Source organism: Bubalus kerabau, chromosome 1, assembly GCF_029407905.1.
Source record: "Bubalus kerabau isolate K-KA32 ecotype Philippines breed swamp buffalo chromosome 1, PCC_UOA_SB_1v2, whole genome shotgun sequence".
NCBI classification, from domain to species: Eukaryota; Metazoa; Chordata; class Mammalia; order Artiodactyla; family Bovidae; genus Bubalus; species Bubalus kerabau.
In genome coordinates this window covers 73370735-73384778 of record NC_073624.1, presented here as the reverse complement: position 1 = coordinate 73384778, position 14044 = coordinate 73370735, and the positions used below count along the sequence as shown (strand labels likewise).

General features: G+C 39.6%; 1 protein-coding gene across 2 annotated transcripts in view; it reads right to left on the bottom strand.

Moving 5' to 3' along the window:
- RASSF3 (Ras association domain family member 3) overlaps nucleotides 1-14044 on the bottom strand; it is a 148581-nt gene that overhangs the window by 60469 nt on the left and 74068 nt on the right. The window lies entirely within an intron of this gene.

Sequence of the window (14044 nt, the reverse complement as noted above, 5' to 3'; positions counted from 1 at the left end):
CATGACTTTGCAATTAAACCTACCTACCTAGGAGGTCTCTACCATCCCCAGTCCAAAATACTTTCCATTTCAACTAAAAGTCTCACTTTCACATGATACAGAATCTATTGTCATTGCTTACTATTACTACTCTTGAAACCAAAAGAAATCTATTCCACTGTGTCACCCAACTTCTTTTTCTTGATTATAATTCTGATGGGAGTCTGATCAAACAACAACCAGATGGCCAATCAACAAAAAATCAATGGCCCCCCTCTGTGCCCTGGGCCAAGCACCACATAACAATGAAGATACAGTGGTGAACAGGACAGAAGTGGTTCACCCTTGTAAATGTGTTTTTGCTCAGTCAGTCAGTCGTGTCTGACTCTGCATCCCCATGGACTACAGCACACTAGGCTTCCCTGTCCTTCACCATCTCCTGGAGTTTGCTCAAACCCATGTCCATTGAGTCGGTGATGCCATCCAACCATCTCATCCTCTATTGTCCCCTTCTCCTCCTGCCTTCAGTCTTTTCCAGCATCAGAGTCATGAAGTTTACAGACAGGATAATCTGGGAGGCTTAAAACTAATGAAATTTACTTGGGTCCCTGATTCATCTGACAATGAACTAGAATGTCCTTTTTTCCCAAAGTATCTGAGTGCTTCCTAAGTATCACAATCCATTCATAAGTAATTAAAACTCTCTTAGATATAACTGTTCAAACACAAATCACCACTTTGCAGATATAGACACACATGAACGAGATGGAGGAATAAATTCATTTTTCAACAACTATTTGTCAAGTGTCACCTCTAATACCATGATAAGCTGAGAATATGTAATCAATTTATGAGACAAGATATATATTAAAAATAAAAACTTTATTTATAGTCTCTAAACCACACCTGTGATGCTGTCATACTTACAATTATGTTACAATCTATAATCTAGGAATTACAACACACATTTTCTCATTTAACCCCTCTATGATAATTTGTTTTAAAGATTACCAAAATGATACTCAAGGAAGTTAAGGAACCTGCTGCAGCTCTCAGAACTGATAGATGAAAGATCCAAAATCAAGAGCCTAATCTAATTCTAGATTCCGAGACTTTTCTATTGAACCAAACTGTCTCAATAAGTGTTAGTCACTCAGTCGTGTCCAGCTCTTTCCGACCCCATGGACTGTAGCCTGCCAGGTTCTTCTGCTCATGGCATTCTCCAGGCAAGAATACTGGAGTGGGTAACCACTCTATTCCTGACCCAGGGACCGAACCCCGGTCTCCTGGATTGCAGGCAGATTTTTTTTACCATCTGAGCCACCAGTCTGAATCAAAGCTCCTACCAAACTGTTTTAAACCGATAATGCTAATACCAGTAGAAATAATACTAGTTAATATTAGTGTATTAAACATGCACTCACATGCCAGATACTGTTGCAAGTCTTTTACATAAATTGATGATATTATTCATAAGAGTACTTCAGTAGGGACTTTCCTGGTAGTCCAGTGGCTAAGATCCTGTGCTTCCAATGCAGGGGGCCCAGGTTCGACCCTGAGTCAGGGAATGAGATTCCCACATGCAGCAACTAAGATCCGGTGCAGCCAAATAAATAATTTTTGTTTGTTTAAAAAAGTACTTCAGTAATACTACAGCTCAGTCAAATTAGAAGTTTTTAAAGCGATTAAAATTCTTCACAATGGTATTCAGAATTAATATAAAGCCAGTTTCAGACAACCAACTAATTATAAAAAACATACAACCAAAGGGAGGGATGGTTGAGGGCAGAGAGGGAACAGCAAACCCCAACAGGCTCAAGTGGCCCAAAGTAGAGGTTCCCCACTGGACTCTAAAACTCATACCACTTTCAGAGAGCATAAGTGACCCCTGAAGAGTTAGCCAAATGGATCACATGACTCATCAAGTTTCTTTCATGCCTACATTTAAATTCTGCAAAAGCAAGCTTGTTTCCAAACTGCGGATGTCTTCAGCAGCACAGAAATGCCTTAGAGAGGAGACAGACCCTCTGTGGGTGGGAGGCCAGCCACAGCGCATGGAACCAGGACTCTAACCACAGCTTCCCCCCTGCAGCATGTTACAAAGTTCATACGAATTACCTCATTCCGCCTGACCTTAGGAAAACCAGAAAGAAGACAGTGACTAAGTCCCTAAACGCCGAGCACAAGGCGATTTAGACCTTCTGGAGGCAAAAGGAAAGCCCCAGAAAGAAATGGAATTTGTCACTGGGTCAAGCCAGCAACCTCCAGCAAAACTGCAACTAAAACCTGCACTCTGAGGCAGATAAAACAGGGAGAACAGACTAAGATGAAAAGAAAAACGCTTTCGTACGTATGTTAACTTTTACACAAAGGCTTGGGCAAAAGAACCCCCACTCTCGTATGCCTGTTCTTTCTCTTTCCGATGGAATGGCTTGCTAAAGGAGGAAGAAGCGGGTGAAGACTTTGATGGGTGGCCTCAGGCTTGGTCAGGAGGAATCAGCCCTTTTACCAAAAAACAAAGACACCACAGTGATACAGAAGGAGGAAAACGAAGAAAAGAAAATTAAGCCTCTGGAAATGAATGGAGCGCCTTTCTGATCAATTACATTGAGATTCCCAATTTACTTTGGTCCATATAGCCAAAGAGAGACAACCTAATTTCCTGTTGTCTTTTATTCTTCAGCTAGATTATTAGGTTCAGTTCACACCTCTCAACTATTGTCAGTTCTCTATTCAACCTAGGATACTCAAAGTACATGATCATATATAGTAGAACCTTCTACAAATAACAATGACTAATATTTGTTACTGCTTATTATGTGCCAGGCACGCACGTCATACACAGATGAAGAAACTGAGGTTTAAAGAGGTGCAGTGACTTGCCCACAACAACACAGCTAGCACTGATTTAACTCAGGCTGCCTCACACAACAGCTTGCAAGTAGTCTAGAAGAACGCCATCCTTTTAGCCCATAACAAAATCCAGTCCCTTTTTTTAAAAATAGTAATAGCTTCACCTGAAAAGATCAAGATCCATTTTTTCTTCTTAAAAATATTGATTTATTCTTTAATTGAAGTATAGTTGATGTACAATATTCTGTAAGTTACAGGTGTATAATACAGTGATTCAAAATTTTTAAAGGTTATACTTCATTTGTACTTATTATAAAATAGAAGCTATATTTCCTATGCTGTACAGTATATCCTTGTAGCTTATTTTATATATAACAGTTTGTACTTCTCAACCCCCAATTCCTATCTTGCTTCTCCCTGCTGAGATCCATTGTAATTAAAACTGCACAGAACTATGTGCAGTGAGAATGGCTTTCAAGTTAATTTGCTGATACTGGTGCTAGATTTGCCTTTTTGAAAAATATTCATTCTACACAACCTACCTCCAGACCCTCTCCACCAAATGTCAGGTACAATTATGCTCTGGGTACAGTTCACAGAACAAATTCCCTCTAGCTGAGACCCACAGGACAGCGAGACCCACAACTCAGCATGGCAGAACCATCACCCTCACACCAGCCAACTGGGCTGCGTGTCCCACACAGGTCATTAGGAAAAGCAAGAAAGGAATTCTCAAACTTCAGAAAGCTCTCAAAGGGCAGCACTTCCCCTCAAAGGAAAACTGGCAAGAAAAAGCAATCCACAAGCCCATTTAAACAAACAGAAACAGGCTTAAACAGACAAAAGTAATATTATTGTTTCTTTAAGCCACCTACATAATATTTACATTTTCCCATAGCTGGGAAATCACTGACTACAGTCAAGTAACCCCTGAATTCACCTCTGCCATGCCATTAAACCTGGATCTGCGTAAGGCCTAAACCAATAAAACTTCTGTTTAACTTATCATCTCAAAGTTCCGCTGAAATTAAAGCCCAAATAAACCAAATGAATCTTAATTCCCTTGGAAAGCTCCTTTAACTGTAAAACATTATGGAATGTTAAACTTCATTTTAGAATTACTATTTTTTTTTCTCCAATACAGTGCACCTAGTTATGCTTTCTATTTAAAAAAAAAAAAAAGGTTTGGTTTTTGTTTGTTTTGCTGTTGGAGAACTATATCAGACACACATAAATTTCTATGATCTAACTGGAAAAATATAAAAAAATATTCTCGAAACAAGCATCTGTGGGAAGTTTTCAGAGTAAATTTGAGCTGTCTAAGAATATGAGGATTGAGAAGGGTTCGTCATCTATCTAAAGTCAGAAATAACTCTACACAGCCTTTTAAAAGATTCACTTACTTAAAATATTCTGAAAGAAGGAAAAAAATGAGGGTAAAACAATCAGATTATAAAACATTAAGCAACAATTTTGGACACAGGTGAACCTTGAAGTGGACTATGGAGTCAGATTCCATCTAATCACAATTTTTCAACCAAAGACAATACGCTTATAAGTAAACGGTATAAAAATCCTCTTTCGTAGGTGGGGTTTTTACTAGTTTGTCCCAAACTTTTTTCAGTTCCCAGTACATTTATAAGATAACTTCAATTCCTCCAAATTCTACCATAGTGGTTGGAAAACTCATGGTAAACTCACTGAAATTCAAAGATAATCAGGCACTCCTGGTCACCCTTTCTCACATGATTAGTAAAAGACACATCATCCAGCTCCCCGCCCTCCATATCCTGCAGTGTATTCACAGGACGCTGATGCTGTCTTAGCAATGCTTTTACCGTGCCGTAATTACAGGAGTAAAAAGTATTTTGCTCTGAGTTTCAGTGATGTCAGCCTGAAACACATTCTAATGTATTTCAAAAGGACAGAATATGCAAACACCCTTTGGTACAAACAAAGTCAAAAATAACCTGAAGTTCAGCTGACCACAAAAAAGGGGAAGCATTTACCCTGCTAAATAGACAGGAGACACAAAGAGCAAAGCTCTCCAGACTTCCACCTACCTAATAAATGGTCAAAGGCTATGAACACTGCTCACACCAAGAGGAAGATACACGCAAAAGCACCAAAAAATATTCAATTCCCTGGGTTTTCATTGCAGCACACCAGCTTCTGTAGTTGTGGCACTCAGGTTTAGCTGCCCCATGGCATATGGGATCTTAGTCCCCTCACCAAGGATCCAACCTGTGTCCCCTGCAGTGCAAAGCAGAGTCCTAACCACTGAGCAACCAGGGAAGTCCCTACACTCACTATTAACCAAGGGAATGCAAAGTAAATAACAAAGAGGTGACTTTGCAACGTTTTTCCTCTATCTTAATGACTGCATCCAGGGCAGCTGAGGGTGCAATGAAACTAGATTAAAAATAGTCTTACACTGACAATAAATAACTACTCATAAAAATGGTTACACCCTCATGCCCAGTAAATTCTATTTTATATATCTATCCTAAAAAACATCCATAAATGGTAAAGGTTTCTTGCTCGTGTTCACTACAGTGTTATGTATAGTAGCAAAAATTAGAAACATCCATGTTTTCCCTATTTCGGGAATGAGAGCCTATTCAATAAAATACAATACAGACATCAAAATGATAGCTGAAGTCACACAGTATATCTCATAATTCTAAGTTTAAATAGCAGGAAATCTATCAGTACAATATTCCTCAACAAATTACAAACAGAATTACATGATTCAGCAGTGTCACTTCTGGGTACATACCTGAAATAATAGCAAAGTTTCTAAGCAATAATAATAATAAAAGCAAGGTCTCCAAGAGATATCACTCTGTTACAGAGTGTACAGATATCACTGTACACTCCTGTTCACAACAGAAATATTCACAAGAGCCAAAAGGTGGAAGTAGCCAAATGTCCACTGACTGAGTAAATGGATAAACGAGATGAGGTATACATATAGAATGGAATATTACTCAGACTTAAAGGAAGGAAATCTTGACACATGGATGAACCTTAAGGACATTCAGTTCAGTTCAGTCGTTCAGTTGTGTCCGACTCTTTGCGACCCCATGAATCGCAGCACGCCAGGCCTCCCTGTCCAACACCAACTCCCAGAGTTCACCCAGACTCACGTCCATCGAGTCAGTGATGCCATCCAGCCATCTCATCCTTTGTCATCCCCTTCTCCTCCTGCCCTCAATCCCTCCCAGCATCAGAGTCTTTTCCAATGAGTCAACTCTTCGCATGAGGTGGCCAAAGTACTGGAGTTTCAGCTTTAGCATCATTCCTTCCAAAGAAATCCCAGGGCTAATCTCCTTCAGAATGGATTGGTTGGATCTCCTTGCAGTCCAAGGGACTCTCAAGAGTCTTCTCCACACCACAGTTCAAAAGCATCAATTCTTCGGCGCTCAGCCTTCTTCACAGTCCAACTCTCACATCCATACATGACCACAGGAAAAACCATAGCCTTGACTAGACGAACCTTTGTTGGCAAAGTAATGCCTCTGCTTTTGAACATGCTCTCTAGGTTGGTCATAACTTTCCTTCTAAGGAGTAAGCATCTTTTAATTTCATGGCTGCAGTCACCATCTGCAGTGATTCTGGAGCCCAAAAAAAAGTCTGACACTGTTTCCACTGTTTCCCCATCTATTTCCCATGAAGTGATGGGACCGGATGCCATGATCTTATGCTAAGTGAAATAAGCCAGTCACAAAACCACGAATAACGAGAGATATCAAACAGCCAAACAGAAACAAAAAGCAGGAGCTGGCCGGGAGGAGGAAAGGGGAACTGTATTGTAATTTAATGAGGACAGAGTTTCAATTCCCAAGAAAAAGTTCTGGCAATTGAATACACAACAATGTAAATACACTTAACACTACTGAACACTGAAAAATGGTTTTGATGGCAAATGTTACCTGTATTAAACCACAATTTATGTTTTTTTCTTGGTGGGGCCGCACAGTTTGTGGGATCTTAGTTCCCTGACCAGGGATTGAACCTGGGCCCTCTGCACAAAGTTCTAACCACTGGACTGCCAGGGAATTCCCAAATCACAGTTTTAAAAAATACCAGTACAGTAAGATTACATATGTGTAAAACAAAAAAGTGAAAAAGCCTATAAAATAATTCTTCAAAATATTTATGTATTAATATCATCTGTGATGTGATTTTTATATCACTATTTTTAAAAATTTAGAAATACTGCTCTAGCTAACCCACAAAATCTTAAAATCTTTCCAGTGCAAATAATATACATATGAGAAATTACTCCTTTTTTCAGCATATATATAACAAACATGGAGCCAAAGTTTGAATTAAGATCTTGCTCTTTACCATGGATAAGAATTGATCTAACTCCATGACAGCAGGTTTCAATCTGTTTTGTTCACTGAATCCCCAGCAGCAGTCTAGCCCATTGTGAATATTCATAAACACTTGGGAAACGAATTTAGAAAGCTCCTTTCACAATCCACACACATACTTTGGCCAACTGGCATTAATTTCATGAAAACACTCTGCTGATTACATTCTAAATCTTTTAAATCCAAGATCTTCTAAATCTATTCTTCTGGCTTCCAATCTCCCACCTCGCCCTTTTTCCTCCTCTAATTATCTCACTTTGTTTAGTATCTGGAAAAAGAACTGAGTGTTGCAATATATAATTAGCAAATTATCTTAGCTGATGGAATCATATGTAGCAGCAGTGGGCAATTACAGTCTATAAAATGCAGATTACTTGGGCTGTTTTAATACTCTATGAAAGACGAGCCCTTGCCGCTGCACACTGAAGGCACAGTTGCAGCTAGAATGCCACCAGGATGGTTTTATCCTTTCAGTTCATAAGTGAAAAAAAGGGAAGTCCTATATACACAAGTTTCACAACCTCAAAACGCTCATTTAGCTCATATGTGTGACCCGAGCTAAGCTAAGAATAAACTATTCCAAACAGCAAAGGGCACATTTCCCTTCACAAAGAAAAGTCTTCCCAGTGGGCTTGGCTGGTACCCAATCCGTCCACCTGCAGCCATCTAGAGGATAGAGGTTCACACCCTTGGCAAGAGTTCCCAGCTATGCTTTTGCGAACAGCACTGTCCAACAGAGGTATAACACAAGCCACTATCTTTATTATGTATTGGCTGTGCTGGGCTTTCACTGCTGCATGGGGGCTTTCTGTAGCTGCTGTGCATGGGCTTCTCACTGCAGTGGCTTCTGCTGCAGAGCCGGGCTCTAGAGCACACAGGCCAGTAGTTGCAGCACTCAGGCTTAGTAGCTGTGGTGCACGAGCTTAGTTGCTCCTCCACATGTGGAGTCTTCCCAGACCAGGGATCGAAACCGTGTCCCCAAACCGTGTCCCCTGCATTGGCAGGCGAATTCTTAACCACTGATTACCAGGGAAGTCAGTTATTTTAGGAAGTCATTAATTTCAAATTTTCCAATAGTCATGCTAAAAAATAAACATATAAAAGTTAATTTTATTTAACTCAATATACTCAAGAGTATTATTTCAACATGCAACCAATAATAAAAACAAGTATTGTGATATATTTTCTCTTTCCTTTGTCTTGGAAATTCAGTACATATTTCAGACTTAACAGCATCTCTCAAATCAGACTAGCCACATTCCAAGTATTCAACAGCCATACCTGACTAGTAACTACCCTATGCAGGCAACACACTTTTAGAATGATGGTCATTTTTGTAACACGTTTACATTCATTTCACATGTTAATTTTTTTATAGGCTCTGATATCTCTTTCTTGGTGTGTAACTGGGCCCTCTCCATTAAAAATGTGTGTATGTGCATGTATGTGTGTATATACAAGTAAGCAAAAACCATTTCAACTAGCCACTGACAGCCAAGCCAACACTAACTATAGGATGATTATATATTACAGTCCTCCACAATTTTAGGACAGATGTCAACAGAGAAATGTGGCTTGTTTTACAGGGACACACATTTCAGCCAACATTTCTATCTAAATAGACGTTAATAGCTTTACCAGACTTTGCACAACAGGGGTATTCCCGAAAAAACTGTGAACAGTTCAAAAGTTTCCTTTTACCAAAGAAGCAAGCTCTTTAAAAAAATGAAGAGATGCTTTAATTATTTGATAAGCTTTTTAAAAATTATTGCTAAATGAGGTTAGGGACATTGTTTTTTCATTGCTCTATTCCCAGAGCCAGATTTGGGTGGAGGTGGTCACATTTTTCTCCTTACAGTTCACCTTTTCAGAGAAGTCTTTCTGAATCACTTATCTGAAGCAGCCCTCTGCTCTTTCCCTTCATAGCAAAAATAAACTCAATTGTTGCATAAATGAATGAATGATTGAAGCTTAAAATAAGGAAAAATAAAGTGAGCTAAACCAGCAGTAATGGTTACCACCAATATTACCCATTTTTAAATGACTACCCTCTATAAGATGCAGTGGAGGATTATGGTCTAGTTGTGAGAAGAGGGGAAATTGTGTACTTTTGTTTAAAAGAAAACTCACAGTACCTAGTACTGGGACTTTCTTTCAAAATGATGAGTAGGCTTTCACTTACTCAAGCACCTACCAAGTGCCAGGCATTTATTTTAGACCCTGGGTAAACATGCTAGTCTCTGTTCTAAACAAACTATAACAAGAGATTACAACTTTCGCTATGAAGGGAAAGAGCAGAGTAGGGAAGGGTGTCTAGTTTGGATTGGTGGTTCAGGAAGACTTCTCTGAGAAGGTGGCATGTAAGTTGACAAGGGAAGAACTAAGAGAAGCAATTCCAGGCCCGGGTTCTGTGATGGGGACTAACTTGAATCCTGAAGGGAACTGAAGAGGCCTAATAAGACTAGACTCCTAGTTACAGACTCTTAATTAATGTTGTTGCATCAGGGACTTCACTGCTGGTCCAGTGGCTACGACTCTGCATTCCCAATGCAGGGAGCCTGGGTTCGATTCCTGGTGGAGGAACTAGATCCCACATGCCACAACTAAAGATCCCGTGTGCTGCAACTAAGATTGGGCAGAGCCAATAAGTAAATAAATAAATTTTTTTTAAAAAAGTTGTTGCATCAGAGAGCACGCAATGAGCTAGCTCCTCATATATAACATATATAATAATAGGCAATGCTTTGTGTGCTCAGTCACTCAGTTGTGTCTGACTCTTTGCGACCCCACAGACTGTAGGACTGTAGCCTGCCTGCTTAACCAGAATAATAGCCTCCTACAAGGCAACACATATCAGCTCTTCAACGAGACTAGGACAAAAATGGGCCAAGTTAGTCAAGATATATCTTTGCAAGCATTTACCTTATTATACCCTACACTGTCTCTCACCACCCATTCCAAAGAGGGGCCCAGCTAGCCAATGACCCTGGGACAAATTAGAAGCGAAAAGCAAGCCTCAAACTGGGGTCTTTATCAAAAGGCAGCAATTTATGTGGAAAGCTAAGAGTAAACAAGAGTTGATGCTCTAGGCAAGGAGTCGGTACACGAGAAAGCATTCGGCCAGTCTCACTTTTTTGTCCCCAAAACGAATGTTTACAGTATGACATGCACTAACTGCCAAAGGAAATCTAAGAAGAATAACCACACTATTGGATGCATTTAGCTTTCCTTTTTGTAAATGTTTTGTGTCACTGCTTTCCAAAGAATTCTATCTCTTGCACGTTAGCCAGAAAAAGAAATGGGTAGAGTGTGTATTGTTCATGCTTGCTGGTATATAAGACTGGTGACCAATTTTCTTCTGAAATTCAGTTAAAGGAATGTGTTTCTGTGAGTCCTACTCACACAAACACAAAATTCCATTGGATTAACACTGTGTAAGAACAGAATATATCAGACACGGCGACGGGATGTGCAAATAGCCGTACACCGGGCAAAACAACTGCTGGGAATGTTTATATTCAGTAATACAGGGACCCTGTCAGTATAAAAAGTTTAAGCAAAAGACCTTTGATATTGTAAATTAGTACTCTATCACCAAAACTTCTAATGGAAACACTGAATAAACTAGTGCAACTCATTACTGTTGGTTCTAGGTGTAAAGTGCAGAGCCAGAGAAACACAAAAATATTTAAATTATAACAAGGAAAAAACCTATGGGTGAACTTAAGATCTGTTACATGGAGTCTCACACGCTTGCCTTATTAACCCATTCTTCAGCAGAACTTCTTAAAAAGTGTGGAGGGTTCAGAAGACAATTTCAAGCTCCTAAATAAGACTTCTTTATCTTTTTAAAAATTTTTTATTAACTCCCTTGTATTATAATCATAGTTACTTCCTAATTATTCTACTTCTAAAGCAAACACAGCATCATTTCTTATTCCTATTATGTACCCAAGGCTCGGGAAGAAAAGTGATCACCTTGGTTTAGAGAAGAAGCAGAATATGCTCTGATAGATTAATGATTTTAGTCCATTTCTACTCTTGGAAGCCTGAATATGTAGAAAAGGAAAATTATGAGTTAACACACTGTTGACATTCTTGGTTCTGCACAAAGCATAACAGTACATTCATAAGGATGACTTATGAACACTGTAATGAAGATACATGAAAGTTAGGGTGTCAAAATGTTAAGAAACTCCTAAATTACAGATGCCCATTTTGCGAAAGTAAACTGGAATATTAAAATTATTTTTATAGCCAAGAAGCAGTGAAAATTGAGTCAGGGAAACTTGAGCTCTGCCTTTTCCCTACCTAAGTGTGCTGCTGCTGCTAAGTTGCTCTTTAGCAAATTACTTAATGAGGCCCAAACTTTCATTAGGTTAATGCTGCAGAGGATTCTTGGGAGAATCGTTAAGACCGGGTACACGGAAAAACCATAAAGAGCCAACAATTATCAAACCAGGAAAATATTAATTCATTCAACTAATACTCACTGATGGAGGCCCTGGGGATACAGCAGTAAGCATGGCATTCAAACTCCTAGAAAAAGGCCACAATTGCTTTCTTTTGTACCTTTCAGACAAGTTTTTAAGCCTTTTCCTTTTTTTTTTTTTTCTTAAAGAGGGCACCGATATAAAATAAGAAAGAAAAAGTTGGGCTATGTTCCTTTGCCTGGCAAGAGAAGAAAGAAATTTCTCACCCGCTCTCCCCCTTTCTCACCATCCTGCATTTACCACAGACATCTTATTTTCCCTGGATATTTTCAAGAGTTCTAGAAACCACATTTTCCTGGCTTTTCCACCAGGTGGTATAGCACTTTTAAAAAATCACTATTATCCATAATAGATCCTTCTGGCAATACTTCTCTTTCCACCTCTTTAGAGAAAACATAAATTTCACTTCTAAACTATATGTCAGAGGTGCCTACCTAATTCTTACAATCACTGACATAAAAAAGGAAAAAAGATTTATCTAACATTGGGTAAAAGACATGTTCTGCATTAAGAGTGCTTTGCTTTAAATTTATGATAAGTTTGACTTCCTTAACTCATAAATCTTTTCAGGAATTTAACAGACTCACTCTTCAAACAAACCAAAATGCCCACAAAAATTCAGTTAAAACACCTTCTCCAACTGGTAAATAAGTCCTCTAACTCAGAACCCAGTAAGTGTTATGTTAGAAGGGGAAATACACAGCAATAAAGTTTCAGAATATACTTTGAAGCTCTTTAAGCAAGATCTAGGACTTACTGTTCTGATTTTCAGCACAATCTTCAAAATATATATTGATGGTAGGACAATCCTAAATACTAAATAAGTATCATTAAATGAGTATGTTATATATAGTAGATGAATATTATGTAAGTTAATGAGTATAACATAGACATTCTAAGTGTATAAACCCAGAAAAAAACATTCTTACTTTTTAAAGCATTAAAACATTTTCATACAAGTTCAACCTGGATACCTTGGCCCTCATAAAGGAGCATCTCATGTCTGGAGAATTCAACACCAGCTAGTTTTCTGCACCTACCAGTAGCCTCTGGGATAAACTTCAAATGAGCACAACGGTCTCTGACAGTCTCTACTCCAAGTGTCAAATGATGGCAGTGACATAAGTGGAAAAAAAAAAAAAAAAAGGCACAAAGTAGAGAAGAGAAAGGAAGCAGAGCCCAAGAAAGAGAAAAGCAAAGTGAAAAAAAAAAATAGGGAAGGAAATGCAATTCTTCAATGCAGTGACTGGAGAGGCAGGCATTCCTGACTTCCAAACTTCACAGCAAACTCATGGCTAAAATACACTTCACTAAAAATAAGATTTCACTTGCTATGAACTGTTTGCCTCTGCCCCCTACCCGTCAATTCACATGATGAAACTCTAACGTGATAAGATTTGGAGGTGGGGCCTTTGGGAGGTAATCAGGTCTTTAGGGTGGCCCACAGGATGGGATGAGTGGCCTTATAAGAAGGTGAGAGGTAGCCCTTTTCCTGGAGTGAAGGCACTGCCAGATAGCTATCAGCTATCTACAGCCAGGAAGGGACCCTCATCAGAATACAACATGCTGGGACTTCCCTGGTGGTCTAATGGTAAAGACTCCTGGCTCCCACTACCTGGGGGCAAGTGTCTGACCCCTGATTGGGGGGGATCCCCTGCATACCCCTAAGGGCCAAAAAAAAAAAAAAGAACCCAACATGCTGGCACCCACATCTCAGACATCTAGCCTCTAGAACTTTCAGAAATACGTAACTTTGTTGATGAAGTCACCTAGCATAGGTTATAGCAGCCTCAGGTTAAAGTGACTAAGCCTTAGAAACAACTGACTCGGAACTTCACTTGGGATCATCAGCTACTGAGTAAGGGCACCTGACTCTTACCCTTCCCTACCCTTCGCCCCTTCTTCAGGTTTGGGAAGTTAAGAGGTTCAAAAGACTAAAACTTCCGAATCTTAAAAAGAAATTTGACCTCCTAAAGTGGTTAAGTAAACTTAAAAGGTCTGGCAAGGAAATCCTTACACATTACTCCGTCCTCACTCCTCCCATAAGTCATCATCCGGCCCTGATTTTCCTTGCCTCTGGTCTCCAGAAAGAAGTCTGATGGCAATGTTGGGCGCGCGCCTGCTGTTTTTTAAGAGCAATCAATTTGTTCCATTCCAGCCTTCTCTAATCGGATACCAGCACGTCTGCGTTGGCAGGACTTCCCTGCTGAGGCTCCCAGGGCCAGGAGGCCGCGGGGTTCAAGCACCGGACTCAGACATCAGCCCAAGCGTCCCCTTTCGGGGGAGCCTCCCTGAAACACACAATCATGGTCGGCGAAACCAACCCAAGTTCCCTTC